This window comes from Corvus brachyrhynchos, unplaced genomic scaffold (assembly GCF_000691975.1).
Source record: "Corvus brachyrhynchos isolate BGI_N302 unplaced genomic scaffold, ASM69197v1 scaffold94, whole genome shotgun sequence".
Taxonomy (NCBI): domain Eukaryota; kingdom Metazoa; phylum Chordata; class Aves; order Passeriformes; family Corvidae; genus Corvus; species Corvus brachyrhynchos.
In genome coordinates this window covers 8,278,211-8,298,273 of record NW_008238330.1, presented here as the reverse complement: position 1 = coordinate 8,298,273, position 20,063 = coordinate 8,278,211, and the positions used below count along the sequence as shown (strand labels likewise).

Here is a 20,063-nt window from a genome sequence, read left to right as displayed (position 1 = left end):
GTGTTATGCACTTCCTGGGTTAATAATTTACCTCATTCATTCATAGTTTTCTAGGGTGTATTTGTGTTAACTAAACTAGTGGCACCATTTCTTTAGGTGGAAAATCTGAAAGCTGTTTCTGTTTCTTTCCCTGTTTTCAGGGACTGTTTTAAACATCTTAGATAAGTAGTCAAACTGAAGGTTGCAATTAATTGTCCAGAACATGGGAATGGAATGCTGGTCTGGCATAGCCCAAATAAGCTGTACTGAATTTAGCATGGAGCATAAAAGAAGGTGAAGTCACTTTTAATGATATGTCCCAATTCGTAAACAGGTGTTTGCCCAAGGGGAACACACCAGTCTTGCTTTGCAAACATTATGGCAGAGTGATTCACTGGAATATGTGAACATTTCTAACCCTTCCCTCCCCCAAAATATATTATGTCAATCCTTTTAGCAATTCATGTTCAGTGAGGTATTGCTTGCAGCAGTGAAAGAGATTGGATTCCAGAAATTGTGGCACTTTCTATCTATTAACCCATCTAATGAATGGTGGTTTAAAATTTGATTGGCAGCTTCTTTTCCCATCTTAATTAAACTGCTCCTTCACCCCAGTGTCTTTGAAGGACAGAGCCTTTGTTAAAGATGTCAAGTTTGTCTTTTATTGTTTGTTTCCATGGGGAGCAGAGCTTGCTGACAAGTTGAGATAAAGGTATGGAATCAAGAATATACTTGTTAAAATGCTCATTTAAAAGGTCTTAATAGAACTAAGTAGGACAAAGAGGGAAATGTGCCCAGTCACATTATTCTTCTCCACCTGAGATGCAAAGAGCTTGTAACATTTCTACTATATAAAATTCTTTAGTGAAGATAAAGACTAAAAAGGAGGTAATAAGGCTTGATCTGAAAGCATGAAAGTAGCTAAATGTGTAGAAGAAATAATTGAGTCAAAAAGTATTCTGTTTCTTTGGCAGAATCCTTGCTTAATTTCCATTGAAGGGAAAATATCAAATCAGCACTGCAGAAAAATCATATAGCTCTTAAGAGAGGAAATGTTGATGGAGAAAACAGTTGATAAAGAGTCTACTTATAAAAATATTTGGTTTTAAATTAAGTGGGGATTAGAAGCAGATTATTTTAAGGTCAGCAATTGTGAGTTATTAGGCTAATCTCCCACAATTTGTATTTTAATATGCACCAGTAAAAATTGCTTTCTTGAAGCCTTTCAGGACTTTATTTGCATGTACATTTGACTTCAGGGGTCAAAGTGCAAAATGTACTATTTGAAGTTCACTGACATTTCTCACATGGATGTACTCCTGTTCATCAGAACCAGGTGGCTGTAAAAAGTTTGTCAGTTTAATGAGACAGAATTTTCCCTGGCTTGAAGAAGACACAGAAACCCAATTAGAAACAATAAAGGTCATCTTATGCTGTGAGGAATGTGTTTGCCATTCACATTAACCTCGTGGGTGTGGAGGACTCTTGCTTGTAAAATTGTCTTTTATGGTCACAACTTCTTCAAAGGACTTGTACAGATTCTGACCTATTTGCAAAACACTTTGCTGGACACTTGAATAATCTGATGAGGAGTTGTGCTTTGGTGTATAGCCTATAGTGGTGTACAGTTGTGCTTTGTACCTAGGGTATGTTTTATATTCACATTTTAAATTAACTCATCCTTTGTTTGCCGTCATGTTTTAATTAAGCTTGCATACAAAATTTTTGATAAAAAGCTGATACCACTTATGGAAATCAAGTCATAAAACTGCCTTTAAGTCTTGGCACGATACTATATGATAATTAAGTGATCTTAGGCAAAACCAAAGCATACCTTTATTAAAAAAAGACTGAGTTAGGACTTGGAAAATATAGCAAACTAATCAAATAAAATAAAAAGTATCCAGATTAATGATTCAGATTAAAGACCATTCAACTAATGTTTTCTAAAGCAATTACAAATTGTGTTTGGATTAGAAAAAATTCAGGCTACCATGTTCTAGCAGTGATATGAAAAACATGGTGGGACTTTGCTAACTTGCTTTTCTATTAGTTCTGGAATGAAAACACTGTATTATAGAAAAAGATTAGGGAGACCAGTTTCTTTTTAAAACTGGGCATTTTTACATTAAAATATTTTTATGGGCTGACAAGCAGTCAGACAAAGGTTGGAAACAAAGTGGTGAATATGTAATGAAAACATACACTTTTCTTGCTGCCCACATAGTACATGGCACCGTGGGTTAATATATTAGCCTTTCAATTATAGGGATCTTGTTTAGATAATAAGTGGAATATATTTGTTTTGACAAGTATATTGGTACCTACTGTCACATCATCAATTATCTGAAGATCAAGAAAAGTAGTTGTAATGGGATATATAGGGAAAAGCTCTTTACTTGTTCAGTTCCTAAAAATTACTTGGAATAGGTCCAGACACAGAAGTCTCATGTTTTTCCTGACAATTACTCAAATTAAATGATAATTGCTTTCTTGAGAGAATAGTTTGCAGCAGTGAAGATGTGTCCCTAAAAATATCCTTTCTATATTATATATAGAATATACATATTGTCCATATATGGACAAAATTACAAATTCTCCTTCTCTCAAAATATCCCATTCTATAAATATTCTATCCTGTATTCTCCCTAGCTGTGGTGAATAAAACCCAGGAATCTTCAGCAGCTGAATCCTGAAAGTCTTAACCCCCATGACGAATCCTGAGTACAACTAGTGTCCCAGCCAATTTAGAGGGCTGTGCTTTATAAACAAAATCTGACTCTTACTGGAAAGCAAACACCTTTCGAGTGATGCTGTATTACCATGGAGCATAAGTGCTTCCATGCTTCCACTTTATATGGAGCTTTCATAGTATAATCACAAGTTTAAAGTATAGTGGAAAGTTTAATTACAGCCACCCAAGACCTTACTTGATAGTATAATCCTCTTGTAGCAAATTGACAAGCACATCAGTTTTGTAGTCATAAATGCCACTGATGCTTTCAAACATATTTCACAATGCATTTACATGCTAAAAGGTCTGTATACATACTGAGATACTTTTCTCATCCTATGAAGTCTAAGAACACACTGCTAATAAAATCTGAAGTTGGTGTGTATATAAACTGAACTCTTAAAAAAATGAATTGTAAATTACTTTACTGGGTTAACTTAAACCAAATGAGCTGATATTTTGCTTTCTGAACTTGTGGCATCAGGTATTTTTGAAGCAGAGAGGAATGGAAGGAAATAGAAATTCAGTTGTTGTAGTTAAATTTGTGACAAGGATTAAGGAAAAAACTCCGAGAATACATTTAGTGCAGGTGTGAATTTTCTTTCCTTCAGAGGTATTTGTGTGTCTCGAAGCAGTATCGGTTGAGTTGAGAATAGAAGACAGGGATAAAAGACCTCAGCACAATAGGGAGGAAACCTGCTTGATCCCCTGCCTATTTAAGTTAATTAGTTAATTGCATATTTTTCCTCAAGCTTTCTTCTGATTGGTTTTGAAATGCATGTATAAGGGTCAGTATGAGGGAGCCATTCAGCAAGCAAGAATGTTAGAATGTTATATTGCTTCTAAATTGTTCGGAATCTGTAGAGTTTCAATTATCTGAGACTGGTACATTCATACTTTTTGCCATTAGAAGTGTTACTTTATTGTTTGTTTGGGGTTTTTTTTCAGCTATGATGTGACATAGTAACTTCAAGAAGAGAACTGTTCAATATATATTCTTCACTGATCTTAAGGAAGAAGTTTTTATTCTTATCAAATGATGTAATAGTTTCCAGAAGTTACTAAGAAGAATATTAAACATTAATGTAAACCTTTTAAAATCCTCAGTAAGAGTTTAGCTCGTATTTAAGAACAGTAAAAGTTTGGACAAACAATTCTGTGCACAAGGAAGGTCAATAAGAAACGACAGAGAAGGGCAGTTCCAGAGAACTGGGTAAAGCTGATATTCAAATAAATTAGATGAAGACTGAGGTAAATGTAAGGATGTTGGCCTGACATTAATAATGAGTAAAATAATGGAACGGCTGAAATGGAATTGTGTTAGAAAGTTATTTAGGAGTATAATATAACCAGTAATTGTTGATATAATGTTATGGAAAGATACAAGATTTTTATTTATCTTCTTTCGTTATATGTTTAGTTTAAACTATTAAAAAATAATTTACTCCTTATTGAATTTTATTGTGCAGTGGTTAAGGAAAAAACTATATGGTCAGGATTGTTTTTATTCAGTATAGTTTGTGTCCCATTTCTAATGTTTATTATGGATATGACTTTGCAAAATCACCACAAAAGGACAGTGAAAATTACAAATACCTGAAAATAAAGGAGAGAGGACCAAAACCATACCGCTTTTCAAAGACCTGTAGATGGATTACAGATTCAGATAATATATTTTTTGTAAAATCTGTTTGTATGTCAGCTGTGAAACATCATCATCAAAGCTGAAAGAATAGAATATCTTGATGTCCTGTTATAAGTAGGATATGCTCCTAACTCATCCACCAATTACATCAAGTGACCAAAAAAAACCTTTGCAGTATTTTAATAGATTGATAATAAAAAAATAAATTGAGAAATATCCAGTTGAATCTTGTTGTAAAATGGAAGATATTTGAAAAGATGACAAGCAATTATAGAGGGGGAAGACTATTTAATGGAGCAGCAGGTGAATTGAGAGGGGCACTGGCTGATATCACATGGAGAAAAACAGATAAGAGGAGCACTCACTAGAAAAGACTAAATGAAAGGAAAGAGGGCAGTTTTCAATTAGCAGGGATAATTACTGACAGAGTACTCCTTGCTGTTTTGAAAGGGATTTTGTCCATCTGTACTCTGATAGTAACTCCTGATAATGGTAATAATCTTCGAATGTTGAAAATGCTAAATATTGAGAGAAAGATTTATTTTATTTAATAGAGAGCTACTTTTTATGAAGATTTTTATTGTATCAAGGTTACTCTTTGTTTCAGTTTCTCTGTTTCTATAAATATTATTATGACTGATAGCAGCTGAACATGTTTCCTCCACACACAGAAAACTGCTTTTTAAGAATAGCAGTATATAGTAAAAATTATGCATATTTAATGTGTTTTTATTTAATTATATATTAAGAATTAGGATTATCTATTGGAAGAAATGTATTTTTCTAGCTTGATTACACTCTGCATTTGACTTTTCCTCTCATGTAAAATCTCAGTTATGCTGAAGTCTATGACAAAGCTTTATTTACTGGTTTCATTAGAGTCAATTTTATTTTTTATAGTTGGTCAATATTTAATTTTTTAAACAGAATTACTATAAAGAGCTGTGTAGCAAAAATGTATGTTTTTAGATGTGTTGACAAAAAAAAAAGAGACTAAGAAGTTTGACCTGCATGTACTGTATTTAATAAATTTATTTCAGTTAAAGTGCTCAGATCATACTAGAAAAGATGACTGCAGGATACAATGATGTTTTTTCCCCAAGTATAGCTAACCACATCAGTGAGATTTTCTGAAGCAATAACTTTCCAATAAATATTTGAGCCTTCTTCTCTATGACTTGGCTTGTAAGCACAGTGACACTCTAAGTTACCAGAGGTATGTCAGGTGTTTTCTAAACTGTAGTTTTTGAGTCTTCCTTGTTAATACTAATGTGTTTTATAGTACAGATGTGTAATTAGATCTACAATATTTGATATTGTGTTTCAAAACCTGCTTGCAATGTGAATTCAGTGTACAGTTGTCTGTGATAAAACTTCAGATTCAGACAGAGAATAACTATTTTACAGTGGTCTAAAAATCACTTTCCACCATCACAAAATACTGTTTATGTGTAGCTTCTTGTAATAGTAGGATTATGTTTTATCTGTAGCACAGAGAAAGGAAAACAATGGAGCCCCAAATAAAAGATACTTGTTTGCTTTGGGTTTATGTTGTTTTTAAGCTGTACTTTGACTTTTAAATAAAAGAATAGACTTATGTTGGAATGGTTTGTTTCAATAGGAAAAAAATAATAACAGTTTTCAGGTAAAGTTTTAGATGCTTATAGCCAGAATTAATTTGATTTTGGGCTGTATAGATCATGAATCAAAACCCAAATGTACTAAAATTTTCTTCTTAAGGGAACTAAAATGTTTGTGGTTAATTTCTCTGTGGACCACACTTCTGGATGCTTTTGCAGATTTAAAGCGTGTTACTATTCACAATAAAGGAAAATGTTGGTAATTTTGTGTCTTTAATACTGTGCTTCTATATGGAAGAAAAAGTTGTGGTAAATACCAGTATGTAACATGCTTTGAACTTTTTTTCTATTCTCCTGTTTTAGTTTTGCTGTCATGTGAAGACCTGACTTTCAGAATTCATGCCTTGATGTGTATGCACCTCAAGACACCTATTGTCCTTCAAGGGTATATTGAAGAGAAGTGGAAGAAGGGTAGACTTTTGTAGTCATTTACAGGAGACTGCTTCTCCTAGTCAAACAGGCGTTGTGGAAAATGGAACCTAACAATATTGTGGATAGTTTTGTGCTTGATCCTAAGGAATTATTGAGGTGTGTCTCCAGGGTGCAGAACAGGAGGACTAATAAGTGGTATGATATAGTCATTGCTCTATTCCCTTGTTTTAAGAAGCCTTAGAGTAGTGCCAAGTAACCTGATGGTCTTGGGGATAGCTTTATTTTTTACTGCAGAGAAAAGCAATGAATGCTGTTTGGAGGATACATACCTTTCATAGAATAGCCTGAGTTGGAAGGGACCCATAAAGATCATCAAAATCCCACTCTTTTGAAGAAGAGTAATATTTTCAGAAACAAATAACTTAGGGATGCAGGCTTTTAATGTATTTTTAAAACTATTTTCCCTACCATGGCTCTGTATGTTGGTAGTTCAGTCATTCTACTGAGATGTGGGATGCTAATCGGGTAAGTGACATGCACACAGTAATGTACAGAAATTCTGTAAAGTGGTAGTTAAAGCTGAGCACACTCAGCTGAGTGTGTAGAGAGTCAAACTGATCACTGAGGAAACTTCAGTGTGTGTGCAGTTACCTGTGTGTGTGCTGTGAGAAAGAACCTGTGCTTTTAACTTAAAGACCTCCCTGTGGGAAGTGGTGGAAATAACTCCCAATGGTAGTAAAATGCTGGAAATGCTTTTCCAGTAGAATTAACAAACTGTGTCTGTGTAGGAAATTAGGAATATCTTACCTACAAAATTGGTTACTCTGCTTTTTAAATTGGTAAATATAAAAAATTCAAACAAGATCCTTTGATGCTCAGTACACTGTAAAGTTCCAAATGTTCCCTTGAATTCAGTATGTCAGTTTTAATGACATCTAAGAAACCATTCTCATCACATGGAATTGATTGTTTTCTATATTTTGTTTTTGTTTTGGAGTATCGTGAACACTGGGGGAAAATGCCATTCATAAGCATATGTGTTGCAAAAACATTGATCTTAGTTTATCTCATTATCACTTAAGGGATGATCAGTTACTCGTGCCTATAAATGCTGTGTTAAGGGTAGCTGGTATTGTAAAAATTAAAATTTTTAATCTCCTCCAACCTTTGTACCTGTTTTTGGGGAAGAAGAAAGCTATGATTTCCACCTCCTCTGTGCAGTTTAAGGGGTCCTGATACTATGTTGTGAAGCACAAGAATACATCTGTACTGAAATACTCAAACACAGCAACATCTTGCTTACAATCTGTTGGTCATTTGAATAAAGTTAAGGGAAAGACATTTATTGATGATGAATTGAGTGGTTCTGATGAGATGAAATTGTCCTTTGATTCTATTTCTCATACGTTTTGTTACAGACTTCATGGCTAAGGGACATCTGTGGAAATCCCTTGAATAGGTGGGAGGGGATTGTTTTGCTATTATATGGGTGGGTGAGATTCACTAAAGCAGATTTCATCTAGGGAAGTTAGATTTTCTCTGTAGTCAATGGAGACAAAGAAGGGTCTTCTGGAGTCAAAGACACTGGAAGTTAGATACCTTCTATGGTTGAAAAAAAAGGTAACAATCCATCCACTGTTTTATAAAGGAAATTAAGGGAAACTAACAACCTCATCTTAGAATTTGTCTTTGTGGATCTCGCTCTGTTTTAAACAGCTGAGGTCTTGTATTTGCTCCAAAAGAAAGCAAGAGTGCATATCTTCCTGGTTCCTCATAGTTTCTTTGCACTGTGAGGGTAGCAGGCACTTCTTCCTCCAGTTCCTTTAACAGTAAGGTCTGCAACGGAGTTATTTCCTTGGAGAAATTGTTTTTGTTTTATATGTCCCCCTAGGAATTTTCCATTTAGTAAAGAACATCATGTTTGGTTCATATTTGCATTGCACAGCAGGTTCTCTTTAGTAGTTCTTCCCACAGGAATGGTGCTCAGTAATTCTCTCCAGTCCCACCATTTAAGAACACGCCAGCTGTGCTTCCTTACATGATCGATAGAGCTCAGGAAGTTTGTTCTACACCTGATGTGAGGTTTTATCTATTTTTATAAGTTTTCGCCATTAATTTTTGACAAGTGGCTCAGCCTCACTTTAGAGGGAATTGCTTACATGGAACCTGTCAATGCAGTCCTATTTCAGCTGTGTGCACCTGCAGTGTGAGTCTCAAATGCCATCTTTCTTTATGGACTCCTAATCAGACTCCAAGGCAAGCACAGGTTCTTTCTCACTGTTGGTAACAGTGGAAGCAAGTCCTAATCAGACTCCAAGGCATCTGTTGGTAACAGTGGAAGCAAGCACTGGAGGTGGTCCTGTAAAAGATATGAATATGGACTGTTCATGAGTATGAGTGAAAGTAGACAAATGTTTTTCTTTAAGTTTCTCTCATTTTATCCATGTTGAATTTTGCCCTCATCCATAACAAACCCTTCTTTGCCTCCACCTCTCCTACCCTGACGGATGCTAAAGGAAAGGAGGGTTGCTACTCTTTCAGGGGATGTAACTGTATAACTGAGGTCATGTTTCTGAGCTCCACCAACTGAAAACATCAAAGTGAATTTGTTCTGATATTTGGCCAACTTATTTAGTCATCCCTCTAGACAAAACGTTTATCTGGATTTTTGGTCTGCAGTGTGGCTAGAATGTACGCTACCCAGATGTGTTTTCCTAACTTTGATGCAATAGAATAAAGGAAACATAAATACCCTTTTGAATACATCTTGTTATGGCCAGTAATAGTTGAAACTAAGTTAAAACTATTAGATTTGACTGCACCAGGGCATGAACTTCAGCTGTATTACATCAGGGAAAAAGTGTTTAAATTAAGCTTTTTTTTTTTTTTTTTAAGGAAAATCTTTTCTTATCAGAAAGCCTATCTCAGCCAAAATCAGTAAAAGCATTTGTTACTAATTTAGTGGGGTGTGTTTGCATGTGTTTATATTAGTGTGGAAAAGCAAGCTCTTTCCTGTTCTACATAACTGAGGGTATATGCAGTAGAATTATCCTTAAACTTCTGCTCAGACAATGAGGAGATTTTTCTAGATTTAAACCAGAGAAAGTTACAAGGTTAATTATCACATTTCCGACACTGAATTGTACCTGACACTTGCTATCTCTACCCTGTAGCGGCCCCACTGAGAATCTTAGTCTTACCAGGACTTAAAAAAGCCTGTACATCTTGTCCCATCTCCTTCATAAACTCAGCTGCTTAAAGGAGAAGTTGATGAATCAGATGTTTGCATGGAAGGTTGTTATCTAAATGCATTAATGCTTGTGCATTTGATGGTAGGCTATTTGTGTCTTTTTTCCTTCATGGATAAAATAGCTTTCTTCTAGGAAGTAATGTTGAACTGTAAATCTTTTTGAGCGTGACTCCAAAAACTTTTTAAAGGTGAGAGATACTTCCTCTTCACCTTAGCTGGCCTGAACTGTCTTGTTTTTCTATCAGCATGCTAGGGTAACAGATAGTGAGGCTAGGTCAAAGATGGGTGTATCTCACAACTGGCAAGTTTGCCACACAGCTCTTCTTTCAGTAGAGAATTGGTGCTAAACATATTGGGAGGTGTTTCTTTATAATGTTTACTAGTTCTTCCATCTTTTCATTAATTTTAAGGAAAAAACAGCAATGAGGGATATGAGTGGAGCTAGTAGCTGCCCTACTGAATGTAGGTAAAAAGTCCTATTTCCACAGACATGGTTGAAGGACTTCTGCCTATACTGCCAATTGTGAATTGTTTTTTGTGGCATTCCTCTTTAAAAGAAAGACTAAGAGAATATAAGTGCATCATTAAATACTGTATTTTGAAATGAAAGTCAGAAAGTCATATAGCTTCAGCTATGTTTAGAAGTGCAGCAGGAGAACAACATAGAATGTTATGATTAAAAGTAAAGGCTCACTCCTGTAAGTATGTATGTGCATATATAATGGCACACTTACTTTTTTGGAAACTAACCCATAGCCTGTGGTGAGACATGCTTACTTCATTAGAATAATCCTCAGATGAAATGATTTTTACACTCTGAAATAATTACTTGTTTTGTGGCTCATCTTATTTTGAACATAAAATAAACCAGTTTTTGGGATGAATCTTTTCTTATTTTGGTTTTATTTATTTTTTTTATTTCTGCCTAAGTCCTAAATCTTATGTTTAACTGACAGAGTGCACTGCCTGAGTTTATTGTGTGGCTAAGGCAGGTGTGCATGTAAAGAAACTGCACCTGGTTGTGTACCTGTAGGCTTTGTGCTTGTGAATTAGCAGGGTATTTCAGGTGGGAATTTTCTTAATTCTTCATTTTGAGAGAAGAGAGTTAGAAGGTGCAGTTCCAGGTGTGCAGAAGAATGAGTATCATTGGCCATTATCTGCAGCACAACTAATTTGGTGACCTAAAAATATATGCTCTTTTCATCAACACCTGTAGAGTTGCTGTTGAACACACTGTAATGTTGCTTCAGGTGGTTCCTTTTTTTTGTTTTTTTTTTGTAGATGCAGGGTTTCAGGCAGGGATATGATAAGCTCTTTACTGCATCATTATTAGGTTAAGACTGCCTGCTGTGTGAAACAGTAGGCAGTAGGATATTTTTGGTCTTTCAATACTTGTCTTGCCCCTGGAAAATGAAAGTACATCACTGAAAATAATCATACCTGTATGGTAGTACCTGTTGACTTAGAAATTTAATATCTTATGAAGTAGGATGCAGTTCGTACAGGTTTTTTGCTGGATATTATTGTGAAGCAAGTATAAATGTGGTCTGTGCTGTACTTCATCTGTGGAGAAACACAAGAGTCTGCTTTGTCTGAAATTTATTGTTGTGGCACCTCAAATGAATAATGCAGTTTTACTTTCATAAATGATGCTTTTGAAACTATCTTTTTTTTTTTTTTTTTGCTAGTAAATCCACTAAGACTGGAACTTCAATCTCTTTGCTTAATTTTCTTCAAGGTTTATAAACTGCTTTTGGCTGAGTTTTACAAAGCCTGCATTTCATCATGATGTTCCTATGTTTTGAAATGGTAGAGTAGAAGACATTATGGAAAACTTCTAATTCAAAGACAAAGTATTCAAGCAAGCAATTAATGTTTTGTGACCTTTGCACTTTGACTTGGGAAGCTTGTTTTATTTCCAAATGTACTGGCACATGTTCTCAAGATTTTACTAATAACAGAGAAATTCTATAAAGTATCTCAAAATAGAAAAGTAATTTTAATGAGAAAGGTCCTGAAATTAGTGTTATAGTTAAAGTCTGAGCTTCTAATTAGCCTGCCATGCATTTTTTTTGATTGTTATGTTTAGAATTTGTTTCTAGAATGTGTAATTTTAATTTAATCATTCTTAGTCTAACTTTTACTCCTAGACACTGTATTAGCAACCACAATGTTTTTTAATCACTTAAAATTACATACTAGCTCAACCTGAGTGGGGAGTTCTGGAAATTTCTTCATGTAATTCAGTATAAAGCAGAAGTGCCAAAATTGCAAGTGCGATTGGCAATGGCTTGGAATTCAGGTTAGAACTTCACTATCTTCAACTGGCTAGCTGATTTGTTTGATGTTGATACTTTTATTGCTAAAGGTCTTGGAATAGAATTTGCTGAAATGGCTTTGTGTTCATTTATACAGATGGAAAAATATCTATATTATGTGTTACTTGTATTTGTTTCTATTACTCTTTTCAAGATGTGTTTGTCAACATGTTTTTGTTTTTCATTTTTACAATAAAATATAAATATGAAATTAAGCTAGGACATGTTTTACAGTGTACTTTCTGGGAAGCAGTAATTTGTGGATTTATTCTAGATTTCTAAAACTACCCTCATCACCTGATATCTAACATGCTTCAAATGCCTTTTTCCCTCACTGGGTGCATATGACTGATGACAATGAGAGTAGTGGTCTTCGATGGGATGAAATCCTGCCTTTACTGAATTGATGTAGTGCTCCCACTGGAGTTAATGAATCCTTTATTTAACCCATAGAGCTTCACTGTACATAAATGTTTGCAGAAGTACAATGTGTTTGTCTTGATTTCTTGGTCGTCCATAATTTCATTGCACTGATAGGCAATTAAAAAATTTCAGGGCGAGTCTCCTGTTTTTTAGACTGTTTGTTTAGATCCAAAGCTTATTTAAACATATGAAGCATGCAATTTCAACTATTTAAAATGTGTTCCTTTATTGTAAAGTTGTTTTGGTCGTCATTACATAATGGTGTGTATTTGGTGATATAGACCAAGCTCTCCATCTCTCTGTCTCCATTTAGCTCATGTTTGGCTGTATTTTATATGCATTGCTGCCAATTCAACCACAGCTTCACAGTGAAACTCTGTCTTCAACGTTCATTGACTATCACAGATTCTGTGACATATCTGTGTGCTATTTAGCAAATCCCTTTGCCTAAATAGAACTTTTGTTTTGAAGGGTTAAGTAAAGGATTCATTGTAACTCACTGTGTTCTTGGGTTTTATATAATTTGTAACAGATGTTATTTCACTTGGATAAGCTACTAATTTTATAACTCCACTTTTAAATTTGGATTTTATAATGTAGAACTTACTTCTAAATGTATTGCAAAGTATCATATATATTTTGGAACATGTTTGTAGCCTCCTTTCAAGATTTCTCCCCCCCCGACCCCATCTTGGTATTTAATGGTTGTACCAAGTAGGAATTGGTTACTTTGACTCCCTGTTGCAGTTTCTCACATGCAAAACTGCTTTTAGTATTTACTCATGTGTAGGCCATTGAGAGGAGGTGTCAGGTATTTAAATAATATCTATGTATTGCTACTATTGACTATATTACTTCATCTGATATCTCAAAAAACGGTAAACCCTTAAAAGAACCCCAACCAAACACAAAAAGCCAGTAACACATGAAAAAAGAGACAAATAGAGATAAGTATATTAATCAAGTTAAAATAATCTTAACTGTAATCCTTACTGCAGGTGGGACACCAGAGAGAAAAGGAATTCCTCATTTCTGTTCCCGTGGCTTTACACAAGGAAGCTCAGATAAGGATGGGCAGCAGTATAAAGCATTAAGATGTGTTTAAATAAGCGCTAAACTGGCAACAAGAGTGCAAACAAGCAGGTTTTTGCCTCTATATTAGTATTGCTAAGAAAAAATTTTGAAATTGATTTAGGTACATGAGGAGCTGCATGTTTAGAATCAGAGGAATATGAATTTGCTTACTTCACTTAGAAGGTACTAATTTAAAGTAAAGCTAACCAGGTGGCCTTCATACTTGGATTTTACTGGAAAGGCTGTTTATATACTTAATACAGACAAAATAGAAAATTCCTATGGAACAGGGTGAAATTGATCTCTCAGGGTTTTAATTTGGGTTTAAATGTCTTAGTAACCAAGTACTTTTGGATAATGCAGTCAGGTGCCTGGGGTTCTAAACCCACTAAATATTTTTGCAGTAATTAAAAAAAAAAAATTCTTTTGACTATAATGGTGTAGATAAAAGCTGGGGAGAGAGACTTCTGAAGAAAAAGCCTATTTTCATATCAAGTGTTCTAAAGAGGAAAAATTAAAAAGCTGGAGATTTTTTCCTTTTGAACTGACCATATTCATACTACTATGCTGCTGTATAGCTGAAATTATATTTTCTTTATCTCCAAAGATTTTCTTACTGACGTCATTGTCACTAGTTCTTAAAATGAAAGAGTTAAAATAAATGATGCCATGTGATTTTCTGTGGCAATAATCCCCTAGCACTTTGGTTTTGTGGAGGTATGACCCAGCTTTGATATTTGTGAAGTTTCAAAAGAGGGTTCTGAATTTAAACAGTACATACATTTTGGCTCTTGTGAAGTGTTTGAGTTGACTGTCATCATAGCGTGCAATCTTTGTTATGCTTGTAGACGGTATTGCTTTGTGGCAAAATCCAATTTAGAAAGGTGCAGTAGAGCTGTTAGTGATAATTCTGTCATGGAAGTAACAGAAGAAAACAAAACCACAGGGCTTCCCTGACAGCCTGGAGTATTTTCTTAATCTAACTCTTCTTGTTTCCAGAGGCACAGATTGCCGTAGTAATTACTCGTGATAATTTCATGTTCATCATGTGAGGCAGTGGATTTTCAGGAGGTGGCTGTGTGCATCCAGATAAAGCATGGATTGTCATGCTGCAATGTCTTTGTCTTTGCTGTCTTCTCTTGTCAAGGCATGTTGAGCTTCACTTGAAAGTTGAGTATTTGGTGTCTAGTGAATTGATGCTTTGTTGTCATCATGGTGGTCCTGTGCCACAATTTGAAAAACTGTGGTCGTGCTGAGTCATTCTCATAAGGGTCGGATAATTGTGGCCTGGGGTACTTAATCCCAGCGTGCGCGCTCACGTTGCCACTGCCGTGCTGTGGGAACGCCGCGGCGTTCAGAAGTGCTCCCCTGTGAGAGGGACATGGTTATTCTTCCTGGTGACGGAGCGTTTGATAAAGATCGCTCTCTGACATGGATATCTCTGCCTGCATTCCATAAACCTTTAGTCACCTCTCAAAAGCTCTGTGCACAATGGCTGTTGAGTGAGATGGTCTGCACAGGGAATCAGGCTGCTAATCACTGTTTCTTTATCTTGGAATCTACTTTGAGACTTGCCTGTTTAAAAAACTAAAAAGTTTGCTCCTAGAGTAAGGGATATTAAGAGTTTTATATATTAAGGTAAACAATATACCTTTTAAGAAAAAACATATTTGACTTTGAATGCTTACAAATCCTATGTGAATTAAGATATGTGAAGGAGACTTCCTAAAACCACAAAAAGAATTTCTGTTAGATCTTGTTTTAGGTTTGGCAACTGAGTTGTATTTCCTTCTCTAAAATGGGGGACATGGTGAGACTAGTAGTAAATGTTCTGTGGCAGTAGCAATGAAGAAGCCATAATTAGCATTTCTCAGGTCTCCATTTTCTCCTGCTTTATATCCATTACCATCCCTCTTTATGAAGATGTAATTCTGCTTAAAAATAGTTGTAAGGGGTTGGATCAATAAACTTCCTTGCAATAAATTATTCCATAAAAACGATTGCTGGAAGCGACCTGTGAGCTTCATCATCCCTGTGTTCATTTCAGAATAATTAAATTTCCAATGTTATCTTTCATATTTTAACAAATTTTTCATATAAGACTTGCTCATAAGTGCTATGGATGACATGTGAAGAGATTCTCTACTCCTTAAATGACAAAATTCTGTTTTCTTTGAACTTCATTTCTGCTAAAAATACAGTTACCTCAAAATTACCAGAAGCCGAACCCAATGTATTTGAACTAGATGACAGTAAAACTAGTTGGCTAATTTTTTACCAGTGGTGAATAGCTGTTTTTTTTTTTTTTTTTCTTCTGTTTATACAAAAAAAGAAAACCAAAATATCTGTCACTTTTCCTGTTCTCCATTTTAGGATATGGCATAAAATCTGGCAGAGTTTTCAGTCCCAATGGTGTTAGGGACTCCAAGAAAATACACTACTAACTAACTAATACAATACTAACTCAAAGGAAGCTCCCTGGAACTTCACGCTTATTTTTTGCCCTTTACTTTTTCAAAGTTTTCTTCAACTTCTTATCCAGCTAAGAAGAAAGTGTTTTATATTTTTGTAATTGTATTTGTATTTTTTTTGTATTATTAGAATGTAAGCGTGGGAGAGCCATTATTATGGTCATTATTGCCTCAAGAAATTTTTCTGCATGTATAAGAGTGGGTTATATTGCAAGCCTTTTTCAAGAGGCATTACTAATTTTGAAGTTATTGCCGGATATTAAACAATGCCCTAAAAATATCTTACATTAGCACTAACGATGGAGAACTCTAACTGGTTTTAAAACTTGCATCACCATTACTTTAGAGTTTTCAAATGCTTGGCATCTTACAAGGCCTAGTTAGAAATGAAAGAAGCATGGAGAGGAATCTTTCTGCTTAAACACTTAAGGCTGAAAACATAAGAAATGCTCTATGCTTGGAAATTATTGAAGTCAAATCCTTGCAGTAGTGTTGAGGTATGAAGTTCTCAAGATTATAAAAAAAAATCTGTATTTCAGCTCTACTGTTGCAACTTTGAATATGAAATTTAGTAAAAATCTTAAACATGATCTTTTTTTAGAGGGTAATTCCTTATTTTTTTTTACAATATGCTTTCATAATAACTGGCCTTTACTTTTCTGTAGTTGTGTGTATTGGAACAGAGTAGGAGTCTGTTCTGAAAAAATTTTAAAGGAATATCAATTAAAAGCAAGTTTTGATCAGTTATAAAAATGTATGTTCAATATTGTACTTCCAAACTATTTCAGAATCTCTTAAATCTTTCTTGCATCAGATACTTTCCTTTCTTTTATGACTCTTAGAAAGTTTGACAAACTTATTTTTAGTTTTCTTTGTTTGGAAACTTTGTGATATTAAAGAAGGAGAAAGAAAAATGTTAAGTAGGCAATGATAGGTCTTATGCAATATAGATGGACTTTTTACTTAATAGTTTCCAGTTGGTCTAAAATCTTCATGTGTAAGCTACATTTGAGACTGTCAGTTGCAATGTATTTTCCTACCTATCCTGTGAAAAAGTGAGACAGGGAGAGGTTTCCTTTTTTTATAAGATTTTATATCTATTTAGAAAGATGATAAAATAGATACCAAACAGATTGAATGGCTACTATGAGAACTGAAAACAAAATTGGGAAATTATGGAGAAATCATGACTGAAGAGACCAGGATCTCAGATTGCAAAGGGTACAGATCCTTTATCTTCCTCAACTATTACAAAATATAAATAGAGATATTCAGGTGAAAATAAAATGATTAAAAATATGCATGTCATGTTGTTAGAACTTACTCATCCCTAAATTCTGCAATTGTTTGAATGAAGAGCCCCAGGACACTTCTAAAATTTGTAGCTTATGTCCTGGGAGATTTTTAGAGCAATTTTACTCCATGAGAAGAGATTTCCTTTTTTTTCTTCCTCCAATCAAGTATTTACTGTGTAACCATGTATTGTCAAGGAATCTTCAGTCTTGCAGCTTTTTTAAAATTGCTGCATCTGTGCGTGCCTACATTATAGTGTGGTAATTCATATTGTATTGTCCTGTGTCCTGGATATTCCATGTCTCAGAAAGCTGTATTGGGTCGCTTCATCCGTTAACAGAATAGTTAATAGTTAAAAATGTTTTTTCCCCCTCTTCGGTTTTTCTGCAAGTGTAAAGTAGAACTTGTATATATGCAGTTATCTAAAGAGTTAATTGTTATAAGTTTCACTGACCTGCAATGCTGGTGGTCTACCACTTTTCTAATATTTGCCTTATATTATTGTGCTCAAGAACTGTAGAATTTTGTGCCAAAGAAAAATTTTTAATAGTTGTTCTTCTTAGGGATTTTTATGAAATTGCTTTCAAAATAGATTATGGGCTTGGTACATCAGGCATTGTTTGGGAGTACTGGCATATTTGTTTTACACCTAGAGCCTGCGAAAAGGTGAGCATCTCATTTGTTCCTGGTTATAACATGGGAGGAAAACCTATCCTAAAATGAAGGCTCCATAAGGTAAAAGGCCATGTCAGTTTGTGCTCTTTATGCTATTTGTGTTTCTGAAGTATGTAGGAGAGTGTCAGTTGAAATATAGCACAAAGTGAGAGATCACCTGGGAATTTATGAATTACTCTAGAAAGTAGCCTTTGCCTTTGCTGTGTAAGTGGGGTTCACGTAGTTGTTACACAAGGGAAACTCTATTTGCCTGCATCTTCAGAAAAATTACTATCATCTGAGCATTATCCATAATAGGGTACAGGTAGCTTGCCAGGAATTCTGCATTGTATTCTCCCAGTCAGTGATGACATTATAGGAAGCACACCAGTGAATGAGCATACCTCATCAGCATGTTAAATTAATCTTCATTCATTGTTCTTCCCAAATTTTCAGTTGTATATTGGACAGGAAAAGAGATTAGATATTTGAAGGCCTCTGTTAGACTGAGAAAGATTTTACTCTTGTTGCTTGTCTCCTCAGAAGGATGAAGCTGTACGGTGCATACAATTACTGGTTACGTGGCTCAGAGACAGCTGATGTAGGTTGCTACGTAGTGTGGCACTTGTCAGGCGGCTTTATCGCCCGTCACTCTTGGAAAGTGACTGTGAAATGGAACTTCACCTTGTGTAGAACATGAGGTGTGGAAAGCATCAAGGCTTTGGTCAGAACAAATCAAATGCCAACACAAATGCATCAGGGAACATGCCGGTGATACCATTACTCCTCTCTGACCAAAGTATATTGTGTTGGTTTTCACTGCTTGGGATTAATTTATGGGTTCTCCTTCACGTGGTTAGCTGGACTTTTTTGTTTATTTATTTTGTTACTTGGCTTTGATTTATGTAGTGTTTGGACTCATGGGTGTCCTGTGGGTTCTCTGCTTTATTTGGAAAGATTACACTTTAAAATCTAAAACAAAAGCTATCAACACGTTTTTGTTTGAAATGTTTCATATTTATAGTTCTCTAAAATTCTGTTTTCTTTATCTTCCCAGTCACATGGGAGCTTGGAGGGAACACACACGCATCTCTAATGCCAGCATAGCAGATTAAAAATAGTTTTCCTCCACCAAATACTAACAGCTGGTTGGCTCCCTTTCCCTGCTGAAGATGCATCATATAGTATTTTCGTTTTCCTGCTGTTGCCAAAACGTTAATGGAGCAGGCTCTGCAAGTTTTACTTTGTAAATTCTGTTGTAATACTAATTACACTTTAACTGCATTTCTGTGAGGCTTTTCACAACTCCAGTCAAGCACCTATTACCCTGTCTTGCAGTTAAATGAACAGAAAGTGGTTGAGAGAGGTGCTTTGTGTTGATTTAAATAGTAATCAGATAATCAACGCTTCTGTAAACCCAGTGTTACTTGGGCAGCATGGAGATGTAGTGGCACACCTGAGAATAGGTCTTCTAAGTTGTGCTCCCCCAGGATGAACTCCTAACCCTTATACCTTTCCTTTACTTTTAGTGCTCCAGTGCAAATAATGTGGAAAATCTTGTCATGTTGACATTATAGCAATTGCCTATTGAAATCACTGTCATCTTCTCTTTTAACCAGTGATGGAAAATGTCTAACCATTCTATTTCAAGAAAGAAGATGTTATAGCAATATTTTTCAAAATATCATTTTTTTTAATGCTGTGAGTGGACAATATTATGTACAATGACAAGTTATTTCTGAACCGAGTAGAGTATCATATAATAGCTTTTCTGTTTTCCCCCATCTTGAAGTACTCAGCAAAACTCTTGCCATATTAGAAGAAGTGAATCTGTTACTTTTATTTTATTTTGAAAATTCTTTCATAATGTCTGGCACGTAAAGTGATATTGCCTTATACATGATCCATAATGTTTACGTTTTGGCATAAAAGCTGAAGAAACCAGTGCAAAATATGGAGAGACATGAGAGTTAATAAAATAACAGATGCAGCTATGTTCCAATGGAAATAATAATATACTGCCTTTTTGATAGCATAAATCAATGGGTTGTTTTTGATTAATACAGTAGGCTTGCTGGTCATATGGAGATTAGTGTGTGATATAAACCTGAAAATTAGTTTGTTGTCACATATTATGTGATATGATGGGGATTAATTTCAGCAATGCCTTCAAAATATGTTCTAAACAAAATCATTTCTACACTGATTGT

General features: G+C 35.0%; 1 protein-coding gene across 4 annotated transcripts in view; it reads left to right on the top strand.

Moving 5' to 3' along the window:
- BBS9 (Bardet-Biedl syndrome 9) overlaps positions 1–20,063 on the top strand; it is a 286,617-nt gene that overhangs the window by 107,179 nt on the left and 159,375 nt on the right. The gene's annotated exons all lie outside the window — the stretch shown is intronic.